This window comes from Salvelinus fontinalis, chromosome 15 (assembly GCF_029448725.1).
Source record: "Salvelinus fontinalis isolate EN_2023a chromosome 15, ASM2944872v1, whole genome shotgun sequence".
NCBI lineage: Eukaryota > Metazoa > Chordata > Actinopteri > Salmoniformes > Salmonidae > Salvelinus > Salvelinus fontinalis.
In genome coordinates, this window is record NC_074679.1 from 40,305,014 (window position 1) to 40,326,480 (window position 21,467).

General features: G+C 43.2%; 1 protein-coding gene and 1 long non-coding RNA gene across 3 annotated transcripts in view; both read left to right on the forward strand.

The window, feature by feature from the left end:
* Positions 1 to 21,467, forward strand: part of foxn3 (forkhead box N3) — a 261,189-nt gene that overhangs the window by 132,038 nt on the left and 107,684 nt on the right. The window lies entirely within an intron of this gene.
* On the forward strand, positions 1,537 to 9,285 carry LOC129811988 (uncharacterized). The gene is made up of 4 exons (XR_008752963.1): positions 1,537 to 2,710; positions 4,034 to 4,234; positions 6,936 to 7,090; positions 7,403 to 9,285. It is a non-coding gene; the product is annotated as an uncharacterized LOC129811988 (long non-coding RNA).

The following is a 21,467-nucleotide window of genomic DNA, read 5'->3' on the forward strand; positions in this document are numbered from 1 at the left end:
GACAAAGTTATAGAATTACTGCTGTCTGTTCAGAAATAAATGAAATTATTCAGAATAGTTTACGACACCATTAGAAAGCCTAAAATGTTGCCTAGCTGTGGAGTGTCGCCCAATAACAAGGTATAGCCTACAGTCGGGAACACGCAACAAATCTGTCAGCGAACAAAGAATACAGAGAAAACCTTTTGCAATATTTCAGTCTACAATCCCGGGAAAACACAGGTTGGAAAGCAAATGGCTCCTACTGCAAAGAGAAAACTAATCTGTAAAATGTAGGCTACCAAGATATTTGATCAACTTGCAAATAGTGTTTTACAAAGTAAAACGAGAGAAAGAAGTAAAGATTGTGAGAGGCTTTTGGCATGAGCGCATATGTAATCATCAGAGAGTGAGCTGCACATCATTGGGTGAGTCAGTGAAACTGGAAAGCATTTTTAGGACTATAATTTCCTCCTCATATTGTAGCCTACAATAATGTCTCCACACACCTAGGCTATTGACTGATTCAAGACACGGTCGTTTTCATTGATCTCAGGTTGTCAGTGTCAAAGTGGCCTGTCATTTCGATAATTTATTATGTATTATATGTTATGTATTATGGCACTTTCACGACAACTGGGAACTAGAAAAAAAACGAGGTCGAATTATGACGTCAGTGATTTTTAGTGTCGGAAAGTCGGCGCTCTAGAAAGAGGCCAGATTTCCCCACTTGGAATTCCATGTTGGATGACCGTTCACAACGCAACCCGGATGATATGCACGCAATGCTTCATTATAAAGGTTGTTGTTTTTTCTCATGCGTTCCGGTACCTCAGAGCTCCGCATGTCACCCGCGTCTCGCGCTCACGTTTTGTTCCGCCACCTCCCGATTTACAAATGAAGCACTTTAACGTTAGCTAGCTACAACAAAAAGTGAATCGCACGACTAAGCTAGTAGCCTAGCTCCGAGACAACAACTAAGGTTGCTATCCATGTAGCTACGTAGCAGTTGAACTATCTCAACGATGAGGTGTTCCAGCTACCAATGAGGAATCGGCCCAGAAGCGGTCCTCTTCCGGGGGGCCGGTGTAGTGCCGAAAATCCCCCCCCCCCTGGCAGAATCCACCCTTCTAATTTCCTTAGTTTTGTGACGAGTCAAATACTTTCTGTGACACACATCAGAGTCAAATACTTTCTGTGACACACATCGGAGTCAAATACTTTCTATAGAACAAACTTCACATCAGGATAGGAAACCGAAATGAATCATTAATGTATGTGTGTTACATTAAACATAGAGGAGGGAGTAAAATATTGGCAAGCAATAAACATTTCAGAACAACTATGGCTGAATTATTATTCTTACACTTTAAAAAATACTAGTCGAATAAGACATGGGAGAGATTACGAATTTTGGAAAAGAGATTTATTTATAGACTAATACAAAAAGCAGTAGCTGATTAGGTTCGCGCGACTGTTGCTGCCGGGGCGCCCCCGGGTGTAGACGGGGGGGGGGGGGGGGGGGGGGGGGGGGGGGGGGTTAGCCCAGGGCACCGTACAAGCTAGAACCGCCATATACACTTGAAACAAATAGCCAAACCGAAAACTGTAGACAAAAATGCTTTCTGCTACTAAGATCAGTGAAATGTAGACTAAACTGACAACGGAATAAAGAGCAGGAATCTCAACTAGCAAGTCGCAGCAATGAAGAACGCCAAGGGGGAGACGCCAATTCTGGCAGGGGGAGATTTTCGATACAACACCGGAACTGATTGAATCGGCCGGGAATCAGGTGTCCTACTCAGCCCGGAGTCAAAACGAATGACTGCCCATTTCTGTCTACCGGACTTTGCCGGCATTTTACCAGAATCCACCCAATGTAGTTTTAAATAAATGTACACAAAATTACCCGATTTAGACATTTTAAATATTACACTTCCACACATTTAAAAAAAAATATTGTATTTATTTTTTACCCCATTTTCGTCATATCCAATTATCTTGTCCCATCACTGCAACTCCTGTACGGTCTCAGGAGAGGAGAAGGTCGAACAGTCACCTGGTGACTGTGTCAGCATCCGCCTGGCCCACCACAGGAGTCGCTACGGTGCGACTGGACATGGACACCCCGGCCGGCCACACCCTCCTCTAACCGGGACAACGGTGGGCCAATTGTGCGTTGCCTCATCAGTCTCCTTGTCGCGGCCGGCACGGGTGTCGAACCAGCATCTGTAGCAACGCAGTGTCTTAGACTGCTGCGCCACTCGGGATGCCCAATCTGCAACATTTTTAATAATTATCAATTGCCTTGCACACAGTATCAAAATAATAAAATACTACTTAAACCTCTTAAAGAATTAAAATTACATTTTAATTATGTTTTGGGATCACAGAAACAATGAGAAAATATGGAAAAATAAATAAATAATTAAATGTTAATTATATAAAGCAGCCCGTGTAATCATCTGCCAGAGAGTAGCCACAATCGGCCAGAGCCCCAAGTAATACATTTGGGCCAGATAACTCACACCGGAATCATCCCGAGCTCAATCCCCACATCCTAGCCATAAGTAATACTGCAGAAGGCGGCCCAGGCGTAAGCCGAGTCTGACTCTCAGCCCGAGTGCCCCGACTCGCAGCCGGAATTGGCCCAGATCCACTGTGCTCGCTGGGATGTGACACAGAGACAAGCCAGCCATCTCCTGCACAACAAGTTCGTGGTCATCCTCAGGTGAGTGCAGCAGTCGTCTGGGGGAGATGGATCATGTGTGATTAACGGTTGAAACGTTTTTGATTTTAAAACACATCATATGCCTTTCTTTTCATCCAGACTAATTTAGAGAGAATTATTAGAGGAAATGTAATCATTCTAGGAAATTCTAAGGATGTATTTTGTATAGCCTCTGAAAGGTTGCTCGTTGCTTTATGTGTTGGTGTTGAAGCGGAGCGTTCTATGTATAAGGACCTTGTGCTACTTCTCCAGAAGGACAATTATCTGAGCGTGTCACAGCTGAAGACCACGGTAAAGATTTCACTGAGCTCTTACAGCAAATGTAATGTCAGATTGGAAGACTGTCACTTGTTTTGCCGACCAACACACACACACACACACACACACACACACACACACACACACACACACACACACACACACACACACACACACACACACACACACACACACACTCTACATCTCAGATCAGTGCATAATGAGACACAAGGGAAAAGAAGTCTGTTTTCTGAGACAGTTTCTACTCTGGTCCTCAGGGGGAGTTAAAGAAGTCTGTTTTCTGAGACACAGTTTCTTCTCTGGTCCTCAGGGGGAGTTAAAGAAGTCTGTTTTCTGAGACACAGTTTCTTCTCTGGTCCTCAGGGGGAGTTAAAGAAGTCTGTTTTCTGAGACACAGTTTCTTCTCTGGTCCTCAGGGGGAGTTAAAGAAGTCTGTTTTCTGAGACACAGTTTCTTCTCTGGTCCTCAGGGGGAGTTAAAGAAGTCTGTTTTCTGAGACAGTTTCTACTCTGGTCCTCAGGGGGAGTTAAAGAAGTCTGTTTTCTGAGACACAGTTTCTTCTCTGGTCCTCAGGGGGAGTTAAAGAAGTCTGTTTTCTGAGACACAGTTTCTTCTCTGGTCCTCAGGGGGAGTTAAAGAAGTCTGTTTTCTGAGACAGTTTCTTCTCTGGTCCTCAGGGGGAGTTAAAGAAGTCTGTTTTCTGAGACACAGTTTCTTCTCTGGTCCTCAGGGGGAGTTAAAGAAGTCTGTTTTCTGAGACACAGTTTCTACTCTGGTCCTCAGGGGGAGTTAAAGAAGTCTGTTTTCTGAGACAGTTTCTTCTCTGGTCCTCAGGGGGAGTTAAAGAAGTCTGTTTTCTGAGACACAGTTTCTTCTCTGGTCCTCAGGGGGAGTTAAAGAAGTCTGTTTTCTGAGACACAGTTTCTTCTCTGGTCCTCAGGGGGAGTTAAAGAAGTCTGTTTTCTGAGACAGTTTCTTCTCTGGTCCTCAGGGGGAGTTAAAGAAGTCTGTTTTCTGAGACACAGTTTCTTCTCTGGTCCTCAGGGGGAGTTATCGTTTGAACAGGACAGTCTGGTTGAGGGGTGCCGCGAGGTGCGTCAGTTCCGCTCGGACCTCCACCCGGTGAGGTTCTACTTCCTGACGCGTCTCTACTCGTCCTATATGAAGAACATCCTAGCTGACTTCCGCACCGGCCTCAAACCTGACTTCCTGATTTGTCGACTCCTGTATCTGGGACGTCTCCAGGTACTTATTTCGGTTCTATTCTATTCTATAATCTATTCTACTGTATTTATTTTGTGCTTGTTTACTGTGGATTACAAACTCTAACCTATACGTTCAGATCTGATATAGGTCTAGTAAAGGGGGAAACCTTCAAACTGATCTCCTTGATTCTGTTAGCTCAATTTAGAAGAATTCCCCAAGAGCTCACTAATCAGATACATTTTAGTAAGAGTCGTATTGTTTAAAACTTCTTTGGGCTGCAGGGGCAGTATTGAGGAGCTTGGATAAAAGGTGCCCATTTCAAACTGCCTCGTACTCAATTCTTGCTTGTACAATATGCATATTATTATTACTATTGGATAGAAAACACTCTCAAGTTTCTAAAACCGTTTGAATTATATCTGTGAGTAAAACAGAACTCATTTTGCAGCAAACTTCCTGTCAGAAAGTGAAAAATCTGAAATCGAGGCTCTGTTCCAGGGCCTGCCTATAAATGTGCTTGATATCTATTAGTATACATGCACTTCATACGCCTTCCACTAGATGTCAATAGGCTGTGAGAGGTGAAATGGGGTTTCTAGGTATTTCTATGGTCAAAAGAGAGAGCTTGGAATGACATGACCCCAGAATTCCTTTGTTCAGGAAGCGCATAAAGGTCACCAGTATTGGCTTCTGAAAAGCATTCGTTATAGACGTCTTATATCTCCGGCTTTGATTTTATTTGATAAATGTGATAATATCATCGTAAAGTATGTTTTTTCAATATAGTTTTATTAGATTATTGAAATCTTTTCGGGAGTTTAGGCGTGTTGCGTTCTTTGCGTTTGGTGACGAAGGAGAGCTTAGCGCCACTTGGCTAGATTTGCTTGCTCATTCGAGAGGGAAAAATGCCATTCTAAAACCAAACAACGATTGTTCTGGATAAAGGACCCCTTGTACAACATTCTGATGGAAGATCATCAAAAGTAGGACCCATTTATGATGTTATTTCATATATCTGTCGAACATGTTTACTTTTAGTTTGCGCCCAGATTTTGGCCGCTCTCTCGCAATAACGTAAGCTGCATGTCGTAATTAAGTTATTTTTAGAATTCTAACACGGCGATTGCATTAAGAACTAGTGTATCTATCATTTCCTATACAACATGTATTTTTTAGTAAAGTTTATGAATAGTTATTTGGTCAGAATAGGTGAGTGTCAGAAATATATCCGGACATTCTGGGAAAAAGATGCTAAGTTTTCACAATGTATAACCACGGATTTCAGCTCTAAATATGCACATTTTCGAACAAACCATATATGTATTGTGTAATATGATGTTATAGGACTGTCATCTGATGAAGTTTATGAAGGTTAGTGAAAAAAATAATATCTTTTGCTCGTTTATTCGCCATCGCTAACGTTGAATTGAATGAATGGGGTTGTGTGGTTGGCTATTGTAGTAAGCTAATATAATGCTAAATTGTGTTTTCGCTGTAAAACACTTAAAGAATCAGAAATATTGGCTGGATTCACAAGATGTTTGTCTTTCATTTGCTGTACACCATGTATTTTTCAGAAATGTTTTATGATGAGTATTTAGCTATTTCAATTTGGTCTCTGTAATTGTTCTAGCTGCTTCGGTGCTATTTCCGATTGTAGCTGCAATGTAAAACTATGATTTATACCTCAAATATGCAAATCTTTCGAACAAAACATAGATTTATTGTATAACATGTTATAAGACTGTCATCTGATGAAGTTGTTTCTTGGTTAGTTTGGTTGGTTCTTGGTTAGTTTGGTTGGTTTTGTGCATGCTACCTGTGCTGTGAAAAATGTCTGTGCTTTTTTGTATTTGGTGGTGAGCTAACATAAATATACGTGGTGTTTTCGCTGTAAAACATTTAAAAAATCGGACATGTTGGCTGGATTCACAAGATGTTTATCTTTCATTTGCTGTATTGGACTTGTTAATGTGTGAAAGTTAAATATTTCTAAAAAATATCTTTTGAATTTCGCGCCCTGCACTTGGACGGGCTGTTGTCATAAGTGTACCGACACCGGCCTGCAGCCATAACAGGTATAAAAAAAAAATGATAATCAGTTTGTCCATTTGAAAGTCTTAAATGTGTCTTGTGACATTTGAATCAGCTCACAGCATCACTCTGGCCATGATGACAACAGTGTAGCCTAGTATTGACAGTCCTTTACCTACCTTACAGATCCTTCTCAGTAATCACTTGGTTTGCATCAAATTTGATTAAAGTTCAGTCTCGTAGTTGTTGCTGCTCCGTCAGGGTGAGAGAGAGGGAGAGTGAGCGAGCGAGAGAGAAAGAGATGAGTGTGTGATTAATTATGTACAGACTGAATGGAATCACTCTACCTGGAGCCTGAGGGCCCTTTAGTTCTGCCAAAGAGTGGAAAATCAAAAAGGAATCACATAGTTTCGCATCATCAACCAATTTCAGGCTTGACGATGTTTTCTCTAGTTTAGAGGAGAAATATTGAACTATTTGTCAAGAGGTAGAGCATAGCAGAACTGCAGAAGTGTTCCTATGATATTCACATTGAATAGCCTAGATTTTTAATCGGTTTTAGATGCTTATGTAGGCCGATCTGCATCAATTGATTCATTTTATTTACATAATCATTTTCTTAAAGATTCCCTTGCATAATTTCTTCCAATGTTTCTGAAGTTGTTTTCGTGAGGGTGTTGATGACGTGTCGCTTTGTCTGTCACAGGTATGGTCGAAAAGGGGGTTTCCACAATACAGAGAGAACCTCCGTAAATGATTTGAACAGATCAAAGCCGGCATGCTTCCAGAATGTCTCACAGTGTGGAACCTGGTCATGCCACTGGGCAAGAAGATCACATTGGTGGCTTTCAGGTTCCTGAGGTAAATGGGTGACCAATCAGAAAGAGAGAATATATTTTTGTTACTGACTGACATTCGGTAACCATGGTACTGTAGTCAGTATGTGAGACTGTAGCAACACACTGATAGACAATGAAGCTATAGGTGCTTTGCAAACTCCATGAGTCAACTTCACATCTTCTAATATGTTGTTCTTAGTATGCTGGCATTTAGGGCTCACAAAGCAATAACACCAGGATAAATATATTATTTTAAATACTTATTTTAGTATTTATATATTTCCAGTTCTAGAGTCCCCATAGCCTCTCTGCATCCTCCCCACCCTCTCCACAGATCGCACACATGGGCCTGATGATGCTGCGCAAAGATGTGATCGGCGCTAACCTTCTACAGCAGCAGGTTAGCGGACTCCTACGCGCTGGACTTGTGGTTCCGCCAAAGGCTGCAGGCTATGTGTACTGTAGTCTGGTGGTGTGTACTGTAGTCTGGTGGTGTGTACTGTAGTCTGGTGGTGTGTACTGTAGTCTGGTGGTGTGTACTGTAGTCTGGTGGTGTGTACTGTAGTCTGGTGGTGTGTACTGTAGTCCGGTGGTGTGTACTGTAGTCTGGTGATGTGTACTGTAGTCTGGTGAGGATGATGGTGATGTGTACTGTAGTCTGGTGATGATGATGGTGATGTGTACTGTAGTCTGGTGAGGATGATGTGTACTGTAGCCTGGGGATGGTGGTGATGTGTACTGTAGTCTGGGGATGGTGGTGATGTGTACTGTAGTCTGGTGAGAGTGATGTGTACTGCAGTCTGGGGATGGTTGTGATGTGTACTGTAGCCTGGTGGGGATGGTGGTGATGTGTACTGTAGCCTGGTGATGATGATGGTGGTGATGTGTACTGTAGTCTGGTGAGAGTGATGTGTACTGTAGCCTGGTGAGGATGATGGTGATGTGTACTGTAGTCTGGTGAGGATGGTGGTGATGTGTACTGTAGTCTGGTGAGAGTGATGTGTACTGTAGTCTGGTGAGGATGGTGGTGATGTGTACTGTAGTCTGGTGATGATGATGATGATGATGATGATGTGTACTGTAGTCTGGTGATGATGATGTGTACTGTAGTCTGGTGATGATGATGATGATGATGTGTACTGTAGTCTGGTGATGATGGTGATGTGTACTGTAGTCTGGTTATGATGGTGATGTGTATTGTAGGAATGATCCTTTGTCTACACAGAGACATTTTTCCTGCCGAAACTCTTAACACGTTCTACAAGCGAATACTGGAACGATATTTCTGACATAAGAACGTGAGGAATGGTCAGAGGCGAGCTAAAGAATAATCATGTCATATGGGTTGTTATTTTGTGATGTCATTAAAAGTGTTATAAAGGAACTAATGTAACTTGGAAAGTATACCCACTACATGTACGAGGTCTTCATTCTTTACGTTGTGCATGAAATATGAACAATTATGAAAGTATTTTTGTTAAGATAGGAATGTGATTTTAGGAGCCATGAGATCATTTGTCTCCTATAAACTTTGCACAGTAAGTAGCCACGCCCCAAGTGAGGTCAGAGATGTGTGTCAGCCTGAGGGAACTGTTCCTTTCGACCAGAATGCATAAAAGGATTGGTAAAGAAATTAACATTGACACCAGAACATCGCCAGGCTGCAGATGCGCCTGTAAAGTGGTTTGAACCCTGAATACCAACACGAGGTGGAGAAGAAAACTCCCCTCAGATAATCACTGTTCTTAGTCAAATATCTAGAAAAGCACATTTTAAGTGGGACTACTCTACTACTCTTCTCAATTCACTGTATTTTACTACTCTCATCACCAATGGGAACCTTCGACACGGCTGGCTAGCCTATCTTCCGAAGGAGCATCTTCCAGAGTGAGCAACAGTAGAAGACGGGGGAGGGGGGAACCCATTAGGACAATCAGAGCCTTACAAGGGTGTCGCTGAAAGGCCCAACACCCTTACTAACAAGGCCTCATTCCGACAGAGAAACGGCGAACGAAGGTATTCACACGTAAATACATTCATGATTTCTTACTCCAAACGGGAGAATAGTTTCTAAAATGTATCAAAGATAATTGTCTTTTTCTCTCTCTCTCAACCTCCCTCTCCATATCCTTTTGTAAAAAGCAAACCATATTGTGTCAGTCCGCTAGGGACCTTTTCCTAATGTATTAACTGTGTATGTTATTCTGTGTTATCATTTAATTAAGTAGTAAATAAATAATTAAACCAATTTGTGTTGTAACTGAATCACAAGTATGGCTGGGGTTTTTGCAGATGCAAGGAGGTTAGGATCTGTTCAAAATGATTTTATGATACGAGGTTGTGATTAATACGTTGACTGTTTTATGGTTGTGATAGGTAAAGATCTTTTAGAGTTGAATTCGGGAGATGGTAACTCGACTGATCTCATGGTGCCCCAAATCCTAATGAGTTAATTGTTACATGATTAATTTCATCGGTTGACAAACATATCCAGATGATGCTGCGTAATATTTTACGCTATGATTCTATCGCTATCGGTGTGATCCAGGCGTTAGGCTTTACACCCTGTTGTAAAGAGGATTCATGTGCTTAATTTTAAGAAGTTATCTGTCCACTTAACTTGTGATACAAACCTTATTTAAACATTTAGGATACATGAGGTGTGTGACTATGATTTGAAAAAGTTGCACCAAAAAAAAAAACGTTGTTTCTTGCCTTAAGCTGGGCATCCTTCACAAGTGATCGGCTAATATTGTCACCCATCAAACTATTCTTAATTTAATCTTGTCTTTACTTAAACATCTGAAATTAGTTTTGATTTTGAATAGACCATTATCATGCACCTGTCTGGAAACAGGGCCAGGGGGGAAAATACATGTCATCTATGCACTGAAATAGCTCATGGAGGACGCTTTTCCTGTGGTTCATTTTCATGCCAGCCAGGTAGGCAATATTCCTGTTGTAAAGATAAGCAATGTGCTTAATATTACATAGGTCATAATCATTAATCACTAGTCTTCATTTCTCATGAATATAATAAAGAAATGCCTATCTAATTATTGTCCTTTACTTAGACATTTATTTCTAATCATATATGTTTATCCTTTCACCTTACTTGTTCCACAAAATGCAGGTAGTTCCTCTCTGCTTCCCCTTGTTCACAGCCCTACCCATAGAGTTGTATAGAAGACTACCCATAGAGTTGTATAGAATACGTTTGTGTTCTAGTCGTCTTCTGTGTGTTCTGTTAAATCCTGTGGTGCTACCGTTCTACAGCACTGCCGGGATTCAGGATTCATCTACTGCTCTCGTTCTCTCGCTCTGTAGTTCACGGCAGGAACATGAGGCCGCCTCAGGACGATGTCATGTTTCATCACAACCAATGGAATTTTCCTCAATTTACAGGTACAACAGTTTGAAATAGTGTCCTCTCATCTTCTCTCTGCACTGATCTCAATAGGCAGTGTAGTGGATTCCTGTCAGGATTCTGCTTTCACCTGTCCAATTCTATCACGTCAGTTCAGACAGAGGACAGGAGAAGAGGAAGCCACTAAACTTTTGGGAAGCACCTGTAGTGATATAGCTATTAGGTTTACTCAGTACTGCTTTCTTACAATGACCCACTGTCACTCCTGAGGTGGCCTGATGTGGAGGTAGAACAGACCAGACCAAATGATGCCAGAACCACCCCAGCATACCCCTGCAGCCAAATGGCACCTGGTCAGTAACAAAAGAGTATTGTCCCAAGCATGAAAAGGAAATGTAAGCATAGAGGATCTAGTGTATTCAGCAGGGGTTGTCAAACAGAGCTAACCTGCTTTGTGTAATTTCTGCCCTCTTAAAGAGACCGTATGCTCAGAACCCACCAACACAGAAATAATTATACCTACAACTCCACAAAAAAATGTAATTATCAGATGTAAATTAGCTTAAATAGTTTAAACATTTACATTGATGTGTAAACTGAAATGTTGATTAATATGCATTGTCCCTTTGTCAACTAAATTACTAAAACCAAATCATATCCCTACTGAAGCAGTTGATTCATCTTTTCTTGACGGTGACGTGCATTTTAATCAGCTGAGATCTCCAGGGCCGCGTTTACACAGGCAGACCAATTATTATCATATTTTTCAGTAATTGGTCTTTTGACCAATCATATGAAAGAGATCTGATGTGATTGGTCAAAAGACCAATTAGTGGAAAAAAAGATCAGAAATTGGCTGCCTGTGTAAACACAGACTTAAATTGTGTTCGAATACTCATGCTAACCTCACTAACCGTACTATTTGTGACGTGAATTAAGTATATAGTATGCTTATTGGTCATTGTATGGATATAGTTAGTATGCCAAAGGTTCCAGGATGTCGTATTAATTAGCCAAAAAAATACAAAGCTTACAAGCAGTGGACACTATTCCTGTGCTTTTATGGCCCATAATGCAATTCTTCAGAAAATGGGCGTAGCTTCATAGCGTTTTCAGATTTGAAGAAAATGGGGGTATTCGTGACGTTCCTCTGGGTACCAGCTCATGTGGGAGTAGAGGAGAATGAGGAAGTGGATATTATTGCCAAGCAGGCTGTTATTAAACATCCTAATGTTGAGATGGAATTGTCAAAATCAGTAAAGCAGAAGCCAAGGGGTTAATAAGAACAGGGGATAAAAATAAGTGGCAAGAGTTGTGGAACAAGGAGAGAAAGGGAAGACACCTGTATAAGATCCAGGACAACGTTGGGGAAGGGCGGTCCTCAGGCCGAGAGAAGGGAGGAAAGTGTCGTCAGAAGGCTGAGACTGGGACACACAAGGCTCAATAGTACATTGGAAGTGGTGGGGAAAAAGACTGGGAGGTGTGATCATTGTCAGGTGGAGATGGAGACAGTGGAACATGTTCTATTTCAGTGCCAGAAAAATATGAGAGAAGGGGAGCAATTGTTATTAGATTTAAGGAGTAATGGGGTTGAAGAGACAGGATTAAGTGAACTGCTGGAGAAATATCCAGGGGATGTAGTATTTAATTATGTGTTTAGTTTCCTCGGGGAGTATTCAGACCTTCACTGTCTCTGGTCCACATTCCAGTCCAGTTGGTGTCGGTAATGCACCTTAAAGTCGGTTGCCAACCGCCATATAAAATCCACAGAAGAAGAAGAAGAAGAAAATGGCGGAAAATACGCAGCTAAAGTCCAACAAGAGCGGATACAAATTATGACAAATGTTAACAAAATGTTGAGCGATGTAATAAAGTCATGACTTTTCAAATAAGTTCCATTGGCTGACAATTTGTTAGCTACGATATCCTTACAAAACGCATAGCATTACAGCAGTAGGTACCAGCGGTATGTTAGCTATGTCATGACGTGGCCCTTCCTGGGTATAGATTTTGGCTTCCCCCTCTCTCTCTCTCTCCTACACCCTGGTTCTGTTATCTCAGGTCGTACATTTCTTATGAGTAAAGATTAAACTATTTGTGAAACGATGTAATGTGATGTTAAACCTTTAATGTGAGAGAATTGTATTCCCTTTCAAGTTTAACTAAGTCATTGGCCCGCCCCTGTGAGCACAGACATGATCAGGCGTCATGCAACCGCCACTTCTACTGTTACGAATAAAAGCCCCTCCTAAGAAAATCCTCTTCAGACTGAGCAAACCCACAGCATGAGCTGTGATTGTGAATAGTTTAGACCACAAAAACCTCAGTGTAGGGCCTCCCGGGTGGCGCAGTGGTCTAGGGCACTGCATTGCAGTGCTAGCTGCGCCACCAGAGTCTCTGGGTTCGCGCCCAGGCTCTGTCGCAGCCGGCCGCGACCGGGAGGTCCGTGGGGCGACGCACAATTAGCATAGCGTCGTCCGGGTTAGGGAGGGTTTGGCCGGTAGGGATATCCTTGTCTCAGTATGTAGATGTAATAAAATGTAAAATGTATGCACTCTACTGTAAGTCGCTCTGGATAAGAGCGTCTGCTAAATGACTAAAATGTTTAAAAAGATGTAAAAATGTAACTACCCAACGTTTATTGACTCGATTATTCACATCATTCTTAGCTAAGTGGTATAGTCGTTGTGCGTTTTAATGGACATTGTTAATTCTGGCTATCTACTCCGATTTCAGAGCACTCTCGTGTGAGTGTGCCAGAGCGCAGAATATCTGATGAATTTACGAATACTCAACACCCGTTGAATATGGCCGGTGTCAGTAAACATCTGCAAAAAAAAAAAAAAAGTGTAATTACATTGTTGCCAGCAGTACAGTCACCAACGCTCTGGATAACATAAACAGCCTAACCAGCTCTGCTAGGGCGAGTAAAGTGGTCAGAGTGAGGTGTTCTCTCATTATGAAAACAGCCTAACCAGCTCTGCTAGGGCGAGTAAAGTGGTCAGAGTGAGGTGTTCTCTCATTATGAAAACAGCCTAACCAGCTCTGCTAGGGCGAGTAAAGTGGTCAGAGTGAGGTGTTCTCTCATTATGAAAACAGCCTAACCAGCTCTGCTAGGGCGAGTAAAGTGGTCAGAGTGAGGTGTTCTCTCATTATGAAAACAGCCTAACCAGCTCTGCTAGGGCGAGTAAAATGGTCAGAGTGAGGTGTTCTCTCATTATGAAAACAGCCTAACCAGCTCTGCTAGGGCGAGTAACGTGGTCAGAGTGAGGTGTTCTCTCATTATGAAAACAGCCTAACCAGCTCTGCTAGGGCGAGTAAAATGGTCAGAGTGAGGTGTTCTCTCATTATGAAAACAGCCTAACCAGCTCTGCTAGGGCGAGTAAAGTGGTCAGAGTGAGGTGTTCTCTCATTATGAAAACAGCCTAACCAGCTCTGCTAGGGCGAGTAACGTGGTCAGAGTGAGGTGTTCTCTCATTATGAAAACAGCCTAACCAGCTCTGCTAGGGCGAGTAACGTGGTCAGAGTGAGGTGTTCTCTCATTATGAAAACAGCCTAACCAGCTCTGCTAGGGCGAGTAACGTGGTCAGAGTGAGGTGTTCTCTCATTATGAAAACAGCCTAACCAGCTCTGCTAGGGCGAGTAACGTGGTCAGAGTGAGGTGTTCTCTCATTATGAAAACAGCCTAACCAGCTCTGCTAGGGCGAGTAACGTGGTCAGAGTGAGGTGTTCTCTCATTATGAAAACAGCCTAACCAGCTCTGCTAGGGCGAGTAAAGTGGTCAGAGTGAGGTGTTCTCTCATTATGAAAACAGCCTAACCAGCTCTGCTAGGGCGAGTAAAGTGGTCAGAGTGAGGTGTTCTCTCATTATGAAAACAGCCTAACCAGCTCTGCTAGGGCGAGTAAAGTGGTCAGAGTGAGGTGTTCTCTCATTATGAAAACAGCCTAACCAGCTCTGCTAGGGCGAGTAAAGTGGTCAGAGTGAGGTGTTCTCTCATTTGTGTCTAGAAGTAGCTAGCCAACATTAGCCAGTGAGGTTGGGTGCTTGACTGCCTCAGATCAACCCCCGTCAGCTAGAGTGTCCAGTGTGCACTCTGACCGCTCCGATAGCGAAACACTCTTAATTTACGAACGGACAATCTGACAACGTTCTGGATTTACAAACGCCCAGAGCGCACTCTGGTACTCCAGATTGAATTTACGAACACACCCAACGAACACACCCAAAATCATAAAATGTCTAACTTGTCATTTGTTATCCTAACAAGCTAGCAAAAGGTTGCATAGCAACAGCATCAACTTCCAGTAGACAGGCGAAGCGCTAGACAGATACCGTAAGTTTACAGTATACAAAAAAATGAACTAATAGTATATGGTATATACTCACTAAGTATGTAGTATACAGTATGTTAGTATGGTATTGGAACACAGATTTAGTCTTATTCAGTGAGATACTTCTATTGCTCTTTTTGTAACTCAGTGGGAGGTGGGAATATACCAGTTGTGAAGTCGTAAATACATTTAAGTCATTTAGCAGACGCTCTTATCCAGAGCGACTTACAAGTACATACATTCATACTTTTTTTTTTTTTTTTTTTTTTTTGTACTGGCCCCCCATGGGAATCGAACCCACAACCCTGGCGTTGCAAGCGCCATGCTCTACCAACTGAGCCACACGGGCCACACTTGAATGCATCCACGTGCTTTGAACTCATAGAGACACGCTGATTGGCTAATGGCCAACAAGTTGCGTAAACCATAAACTAAAAGTACAATCATCGTGGTTGTAATTTCCTTAGTAGGTGAGGTCAGAGGTCAGAATGTGGTAGAAGTGGGAGTTCAGGATGATAGTAACTACCAGTTGGAGCAGCGTAAAGTGGATTTGTCCCAGTCGTACTTGGTAAATTTCCACTTTCCACTTGGCTACGAAAGCAGCGTTATTCAAACATGTCTACCATCTTGTAGGGCGCTTTTTGGGCTATAACCTGTTGAGGACAGAGGGCGCTGTTTTCACTTCGCTATAACCTGTTTAGGACAGAGGGCGATGTTTTCACTTCGCTATAACCTGTTGAGGACAGAGGGCGCTTTTTGGGCTATAACTTGTGTTGTGAACTTGATTGATTGACATCTTAAACAGACCTTAAAAGAGGTTTGTTTTTAGGATGTTGATGCTCATCTTATCTACTGTATGTTGTATTATGAACCCTTTGTCGTCTGTGTGGTCAAGCGCCTGTCGGAACCCTGGCTACAGACAGCCTTACAAGGAGGTAGAACAGGCCAGTCCAAACGATGACAGAACCACCCCAGCCAACCCATCTACAGTCCAGGAGGTAGAACAGGCCAGTCCAAACGACGACAGAACCACCCCAGCCAACCCATCTACAGTCCAAATTGTCCCAAGCATGAAAAGGAAATGCAAGCTTGGAGGATGTAGTGTAGAGGGGTTGTCAAACTACCAGGACCGGGGAGACCCTTTTAGTTATAGGAAATTCATCAGGGACCCCCCTCATAATCAAAACACACCCCGAGTGAGGTAAAAAAAAATAGCATAGAAGTTTTACTATGACTTCAGCAGTGCAAGTCTCAGGCCCTAGGAAGGAACATTTTACAATTAAGTTTTCAAGCTCATTTCATGCAATTTTACACATTTTTGTCATGGGGCATAGATGTTTTTATTTTTTTTATTTAACTAGTCAAGTCAGTTAAGAACTAATTCTTATTTACAATGACGGCCTACCAGGGAACAGTGGGTTAAAACACTTCTTCGGGATCGGTGTCCCTTCCACGGGACGGTTGAGCTAACGTAAGCTAATGCGATTAGCTTGAGGTTGTAAGTAACAAGAACATTTCCCAGGACATAGACATCTCTGATATTGGCAGAAAGCTTAAATTCTTGTTAATCTAACTGCACTGTGCAATTTACAGTAGCTATTACAGTGAAAGAATACCATGCTATTGTTAGAGGAGAGTGCACAAATTTGAACATGAAGTTATTAATAAACAAATTAGGCACATTTGGGCAGTCTTGATACAACATTTTGAACATAAATGCAATGGTTCATTGGATCAGTCTAAAACTTTCTCTTGCATGTCAAAGATGGTACAAAAAAAAGTACAAAAGAACGGTTGGTTTTTTCTTTGTATTATCTTTTACCAGATCTATTGTGTTATATTCTCCTACATTCCTTTTACATTTCCACAAACTTCAAGGTGTTTCCTTTAAAATTGTACAAATAATATGCATATCCTTGCTTCAGGGCCTGAGCTATAGGCAGCTTGATTTGGGTTTGTCATTTTAGGCGAAAATTGAAAAAAAGGGGCAGATCCTTAACTGCCTTGTTCAGGGGCAGAACAACAGATTTTTACTTTGTCAGCTCGGGGATTCGATCCAGCAACCTTTCGGTTACTGGCCCAACGCTCTAACTAGGCTATCCGCTATCCCAATATTCTGCTATTCTACAAATTTCATCATGAAACAAAGAGAACTTTGCAGATTTAAAGCTTAAATTACATTGCATTTATGTTTTTAAAATTATCTTTGGGAATACAATAATTATTGAGCTGAACATTTTTACTGTGGATAGCAATATTTCTTTAAGCCTCCCAGGCCCATGTTGCCCAGGTTGAAGAAGATACATTGTAGATTAATAATACTACACTGTATTGTGTTCCACACTCTAAATTTATTCCACAGATCCCTTGGCCAAAATCCATTTAAATTGTTGTTGTTAGTAATATTTTTTGATATATATATATATATATTGAGATCTAGGGAAAGGCGGGATACCTAGTCAGTTGTACAACTGAATGCATTCAATTTAAATGTGTCTTCCGCATTTAACCCAACCCCTCTGAATCAGAGAGGTGCGGGGAGCTGCCTTAATCACCATCCACGTCTTCGGCGCCCGGGGAACAGTGGGTTAACTGCCTTGCTCAGGGGCAGAACGACAGATTTTTACCTTGTCAGCTCAGGGACTTTTCAGTTACTGGCCCAATGCTCTAACCATTAGGCTACCTGCCACCCTTAGCCGCAGACTCCCTGCAGTAACTCAGTTTGAGAAACCCTGGTTTATCTCATACTTTTCCTATTAACTCTCCTCAGGTCCTGCAGCAGATGCCTCAGCTCTACAGGCCGCAGGAGATGCCTCACCCTGATGTTTTTGGCAATTGTTTCCACGGCGACGTCCCTCTCCCTCGACACCCCACCCTCTGTCAAGTGGTCCTCTACCGTCACCCAATCCCAGGCTTCCTCAGCTTCGATGACCTCACTGAAAGAAGACCCCTCAGAATAATGCAGACAATCCATACCAGGGTTTGACAACCCTCGTCCGAAGAGTCAGCGAGTGTTACATCAAGGTTTATGTGTGCGAGAGAGAAAACGTGAGAGACACTCTCCAGATTCTCCCTGCCCCACTAGGCCCTACGCCCCTTCAGATTCTCCCTGCCCCCCCTAGGCCCTACACCCCTTCAGATTCTCCCTGCCCCCCCTAGGCCCTACGCCCCTTCAGATTCTCCCTGCCCCCCCTAGGCCCTACGCCCCTTCAGATTCTCCCTGCCCCCCTAGGCCCTACGCTCCTTCAGATTCTCCCTGCCCCCCTAGGCCCTACGCCCCTCCAGATTCTCCCTGCCCCCCTAGACCCTACGCCCCTCCAGATTCTCCCTGCCCCCCTAGACCCTACACCCCTCCAGATTCTCCCTGCCCCCCTAGGCCCTACACCCCTCCAGATTCTCCCTGCCCCCCTAGGCCCTACACCCCTTCAGATTCCTGTCTAGCCTGTCTATGGAAGGTGAACAACACACACTAAGCCTACACAACATACCCAACCAAGTCAGAACCAGCTAGCCTGTCTATGGAAGGTGAATAACACACACTAAGCCTCCACAACATACCCGACCAAGTCAGAACCAGCTAGCCTGTCTATGGAAGGTGAACAACACACACTAAGCCTACACAACCCACCCAAGTTAGAGCTAGCTAGCCTGTCTATGGAAGGTGAACAACACACACTAAGCCTACACAACCCACCCAAGTTAGAGCCAGCTAGCCTGTCTATGGAAGGTGAATAACACACACTAAGCCTCCACAACATACACAACCCAACCAAGTCAGAACCAGCTAGCCTGTCTATGGAAGGTGAACAACACACACTAAGCCTCCACAACATACCCAACCAAGTCAGAACCAGCTAGCCTGTCTATGGAAGGTGAACAACACACACTAAGCCTACACAACCCACCCAAGTTAGAGCTAGCTAGCCTGTCTATGGAAGGTGAACAACATACACTAAGCCTACACAACCCACCCAAGTTAGAGCCAGCTAGCCTGTCTATGGAAGGTGAATAACACACACTAAGCCTCCACAACATACACAACCCAACCAAGTCAGAACCAGCTAGCCTGTCTATGGAAGGTGAACAACACACACTAAGCCTCCACAACCCAACCAAGTCAGAACCAGCTAGCCTGTCTATGGAAGGTGAATAACACACACTAAGCCTCCACAACATACCCAACCCAACCAAATCAGAGCCAGCTAGCCTGTCTATGGAAGGTGAACAACACACACTAAGCCTACACAACATACACAACAGACCTGTATGAGATCTGGCTTGAATGGACCATATACAGGTAAAACCCATACAGGTCAAACCATCACGGTCATCTAATAATCCCCAGTTTACAATTGGCTCATTCATCCCCCTCCTCTCCCCTGTAACTATTCCCCAAGTTGTTGCTGTAATTGAGAACGTGTTCTCAGTCAACTTACCTGGTAAAATAACGGAGAAATAAAAAATAAAATAAAGTATACGTGGTGAAGGTAAAAGATAAAGAGCAATTTGAAGTTGATCTTGAGGTTGATTCCAGGACGGTATGGACTTACCCAATGCTGCCCAAAGAGTTTGTTTGACACTGTTCAAGAGTGTTGTGGAGACTCGGAGATTTACGTAAACTACAGCCATGGAACGTTTGTTTGCAATTTTACACACAGCATCGTACAATTTAATTGTGAATGTTTTGAAAAGCTAATAATCCACAAGTAAAATAGTTTGTTATTGAACAATACATCTGTGTCAATATCTTCCCATGCTGATAGGATTTCTGTTCATGTATTCAGTAAAGACTCAGCCGAATGAAACTGAAGAAGCACTAATGATATCTTGTGCGACCTCGTATTTGACCCCTATCTGAACCATAACACCTCGTTCCATCTTTAATAACCTTTTTCAAAAGGATAATAGCACCAGACAAGATGCTGCAAATTTAAACCCATCACAAGTCTTGGTGCTCCAAAAACCGGCAATAAATCTTATATCCCTATCCTAAATCTAACGATATCCCTATTCTAAATCTAACGATATCCCTATCCTAAACCTAATGATATCCTTACCCCAAATCTAATGATATCCCTATCCTAAATCTACTGATATCCTTACCCCAAATCTAATGATATCCTTACCCTAAATCTAATGATATCCCTATCCTAAATCTACTGATATCCTTACCCTAAATTAAACGATATCCCTATCCTAAATCTAATGATATCCCTGTCCTAAATCTGTATTAATATAAATATGGCGTAGTTTCCTAACACAAATGAGGTTGGACCGCAGTACCCCGGTTTCCATGACGCTTGAGTACGTGTACGGGTGGGGGTTCATTCACGGCTTCAATTACAGCCGATAAATGTCAGAGAGACACTCCACTCTCCGACACGGCGCTTACGAGCAACACGCCGGGCTCTCGTGGGGGCTTCCGCCCGGGACGTGAGAGGAATAGACAGGCTCTTATCTCTGTCTCTCAACACAGAGTGGGGACTGAGAGACACACACACACACACAGAGACATAGAGTGAGAGAGAGAGACATAGAGAGAGAGAGAGAGACATAGAGCGAGAGAGAGAGAGACAGGGAATGTGTGCGCGGTGTGTGTCTTATACAAGGGATGTGATAAGCCTGCAGACCAGTTCCGCCATCGGGAGTGCGACGGAGCAATTACTGCTGATTGATAATTAGTCTCCACTGGTAATTGGTTCATGATTCAAGCGACAGATGATTAATTAAAGGGGAACATTATTCCGTCCTCTCTGACGTTTTCTGAGAACAGCAGGTTTACCCCCCCAACATTTTCTGAGAACAGCAGGTTTAACCCCCCCCCAACATTTTCTGAGAACAGCAGGTTTAACCCCCCCCCCCCAACATTTTCTGAGAACAGCAGGTTTAACCCCCCCCCCCAACATTTTCTGAGAACAGCAGGTTTACCCCCCCCCAACATTTTCTGAGAACAGCAGGTTTAACCCCCCCCAACATTTTCTGAGAACAGCAGGTTTACCCCCCCCCCAACATTTTCTGAGAACAGCAGGTTTAACCCCCCCCCAACATTTTCTGAGAACAGCAGGTTTACCCCCCCCCCAACATTTTCTGAGAACAGCAGGTTTACCCCCCCCAACATTTTCTGAGAACAGCATGTTTACCCCCCCCCCAACATTTTCTGAGAACAGCAGGTTTACCCCCCCCCAACATTTTCTGAGAACAGCAGGTTTACCCCCCCCCCCAACATTTTCTGAGAACAGCAGGTTTACCCCCCCCCAACATTTTCTGAGAACAGCAGGTTTACCCCCCCCAACATTTTCTGAGAACAGCAGGTTTACCCCCCACCCCCAACATTTTCTGAGAACAGCAGGTTTACCCCCCCCAACATTTTCTGAGAACAGCATGTTTACCCCCCCCCCCAACATTTTCTGAGAACAGCAGGTTTAACCCCCCCCCAACATTTTCTGAGAACAGCAGGTTTACCCCCCCCCCCCCAACATTTTCTGAGAACAGCATGTTTACCCCCCCCCCCCCAACATTTTCTGAGAACAGCAGGTTTACCCCCCCCCCCAACATTTTCTGAGAACAGCAGGTTTACCCCCCCCCCCCCAACATTTTCTGAGAACAGCAGGTTTACCCCCCCCACAACATTTTCTGAGAACAGCAGGTTTACCCCCCCCCCCCAACATTTTCTGAGAACAGCAGGTTTACCCCCCCCCCC